Source organism: Apodemus sylvaticus, chromosome 1 (genome assembly GCF_947179515.1).
Source record: "Apodemus sylvaticus chromosome 1, mApoSyl1.1, whole genome shotgun sequence".
NCBI lineage: Eukaryota > Metazoa > Chordata > Mammalia > Rodentia > Muridae > Apodemus > Apodemus sylvaticus.
Genome location: NC_067472.1, coordinates 49,284,279 through 49,287,852, shown reverse-complemented (window position 1 = coordinate 49,287,852; position 3,574 = coordinate 49,284,279). Strand labels below are relative to the sequence as shown.

The 3,574-nt window shown below is 37.0% G+C and overlaps 1 pseudogene; it reads left to right on the top strand.

Moving 5' to 3' along the window:
- The first annotated feature begins 2,417 nt into the window (after positions 1-2,417).
- On the top strand, positions 2,418-3,356 carry LOC127678037 (olfactory receptor 5B12-like; annotated as a pseudogene).
- Positions 3,357-3,574: the final 218 nt, after the last annotated feature.

Here is a 3,574-nt window from a genome sequence, read left to right as displayed (position 1 = left end):
GATGCTGGTGTGTAATGGACATTTGTCTATGTGAAAAAATTTGTGGCATGAGTATTAAGCAGGCACAGTTTTGCTCTTCAATTTTGAAAAGTTGTTCCCTTACATTTTGTTCTTCTGAAAAAAATGAATATAACATATAGTTTCCTCTATGTACTAATATTTAAAGCAGAAGATCCAACTAAGAAATCTCATGAATTAGCATAAAAACCTAGATATGCTGAGATCAGATTTCCTGATCATTCCATATATTTAAGAAGGTACAGAATATATCACATGTGAATTTCATTTTTGAAATCTTATGCTGACAAAAAAATACATGTATTTCTCACAGTGTTTGCCCCTGATTAAAGTTCCAATATATTCTGTAGAATATGTGTATCCTATACAAACATATATGTAGTTATTACAAATAGTAAAAATGAATTTCATACAATCTAGTGCAGTACACAACAACTTATCTGATAGTAATGAATTGTGCCTCACATTTATATTAACACTCGTCTGAAGAAGGAAATGGAAGAAGACCTCAAATAATGGGAAAACCTCCCCTGCTCATGGATTGGCAGGATCAATATAGTTCAAATGGCTATTTTGCCGAAAGCAATATACAGATTCAATGTAATACCCATCAAAATGCCAACTCAATTCTTCACAGAGTTAGAAAGAGCAATTCTCAAATTCATCTGGAATAACAAAAAACCTAGGATAGCTAAAACTATTCTCAGCAACAAAAGTAAGAATGGGGGAATCAGTATCCCTGACCTCAAGCAATACTACAGAGCAATAGTGTTAAAAACTGCATGGTATTGGTACAGTGACAGGCAGGAGGATCAATGGAACAGGATTGAAGATCCAGAAATGAACCCACACACCTATGGCCACTTGATCCTCGAAAAAGGGGCTGAAAACATCCAATGGAAAAAAGATAGCCTTTTCAACAAATGGTGCTGGTTCAACTGGAGGTCAACATGCAGAAGAATGCGAATTGATTCATCCTTATCTCCTTGTACTAAGCTCAAATCCAAATGGATCAAGGACCACCACATAAAGCCAGACACTCTGAAGCTAATAGAAAAGAAACTGGGGAAGACCCTTGAGGACATCAGTACAGGGAGAAAGTTTCTGAACAGAACACTAATAGTGTATGCTCTAAGATCAAGAATTGACAAATGGGACTTCATAAAATTACAAAGTTTCTGTAAGGCAAAGGACACCATCAAAAGGACAAATCGGCAACCAATAAATTGGGAAAAGATCTTCACCAATCCTACATCAGATAGAGGGCTAATATCCAATATATATAAAGAACTCAAGTAGTTAGACTCCAGAAAACCAAACAACCCTATTAAAAAATGGGGTAAAGAGTAAAACAAAGAATTCACACCTGAAGAACTTCAGATGGCGGAGAAGCATCTTAAAAAAATGCTCAACTTCATTAATCATTAGGGAAATGCAAATCAAAACAACCCTGAGATTTCACCTTACACCAGTCAGAATGGCTAAGATTAAAAATTCAGGAGACAGCAGGTGTTGGCAAGGATGTGAAGAAAGAGGAACACTCCTCCACTGCTGCTAGGGTTGCAAATTGGTACAACCACTCTGGAAATCAGTCTGGCGGTTCCTCCGAAAACTGGGCACCTCACTTCCCAAAGATCCTGCTATACCACTCCTGGGCATATACCCAAAAGATTCCCCAGCATGTAATAAGGATACATGTTCCACTATGTTCATAGCAGCCCTATTTATAATTGCCATAATTTGGAAAGAACCCAGGTATCCCTCAACAGAAGAGTGGATGCAAAAAATGTGGTATATATACACAATGGAGTACTATTCAGCCATTAGAAACAATGAATTCATGAAATTCTTAGGCAAATGGGTCGAGCTGGAGAACATCATACTAAGTGAGGTAACCCAGACTCAAAAGATGAATCATGGTATGCACTCACTAATAAGTGGATATTAACCTAGAAAACTGGAATACCCAAAACATAATCCACACATCAAATGAGGTACAAGAAGAACGGAGGAGTGGCCCCTTGTTCTGGAAAGTCTCAGTGAAGCAGTATAGAGCAAAATCAGAACAGGGAAGGGGTGGGTGGGAAAACAGGGGGAGGGAAGGGGACTGATGGGACTTTCGGGGAGTGTGGGTCCAGAAAAGGGGAAATCATTTGAAATATAAATAAATATATCAATAAATTAAAAAAAAATAAGTTCAGTGTTCATATGTATCAATTCTAAATGAGCAAAAATAGCCTTCAGTTCCTGAGCATACATTGCATCTTCTTATATATGTTGTCCTTCACTGGAAAAAAGAATTGAATAAAAGCTCATGGTTAAATTTTAGAATTCCAATCATATTCAAATAGCATATTTATTTGTTCTAGAAATTTGTCATAATCTTTCCCTAATAACTGATGGAGAATATGTCAGAGGTTACTGAATTTATTCTTGTGGGGTTAACAGATGCTCCAGAGTTTCAGATCCCTTTGTTTATTATCTTCACTGTCATTTATTTGATCACACTATTTGGGAATCTTGGGATGATCATGATGATTATGCTGGACTCCCGACTCCACACTCCTATGTACTTTTTCCTCTGCAACCTCTTCCTGGTGGACTGTGTTTATGCCTCAGAAATCACCCCCAGCGTGATGGAAGGATTTCTCACAGGAAATAAGATCATATTTTTTAATGGATGTGCAACCCAGATGTTCTTCTTTTTAGCCTTTGGAGCTTTGAAAGCTTGATCCTTGCATCAATGGCCTATGACCGTCATGAAGCAGTGTGCAAACCCCTGCACTATACAACCATCATGACAAGTACCACCTGTATTCTAATTGCCACCTGCTGCTACCTCTGTGGGATGTTAAAATCCTCTATCCATATTTCTCTTGCATTTTGTCTGTCCATCATTCCATTGTGATTAATCACTTTTTCTGTGACATTCCCCCACTGCTGGACATTTCTTGTTCTAATATCCACACAAATGAGATCATAGTCCTTATCGTGGGTACTTTAGATGCTATTTTCACTCTCTTGGTTATCTTAAATACTTACCTACCTACTATTATTGCTATCCTGAGGATGCATTCAGCTGAAGCTCATAAGAAGGCCTTCTCCACATATGCATCTCATCTCATCACTGTATCCATCTTCTTTGGGTCAACCATGTTCATGTATTTACAGCCCAGCTCCAATCATTCCATGGACACAGACAAAATTGCATCTGTGTTTTACACCATGGTCATTCCTATGCTGAACCCTGTAGTGTACAGCTTAAGGAACAAGGAGGTCAAAATGCATTTAAGAAAGTTGTTGGAAAATTAATGTCTTCACTCCAGTTAGTCAATTAATTCTAAAGTATTTTTTAAGCATATTACACACTGGACCTCTAGTTCTGATGAATAGTTTATTTGTAAATATTTCTTGTCTTTGTTTTCACTCAACTGTTATGTTTTTAAGGAGCACTCTGTCCTCATACATTGAAAATATTATAAATTTATTGTGAATTTTGATTGTGTCTTGCTAGAAATATGATGTCAATTTAATATTTAAATCAATATTATGATGT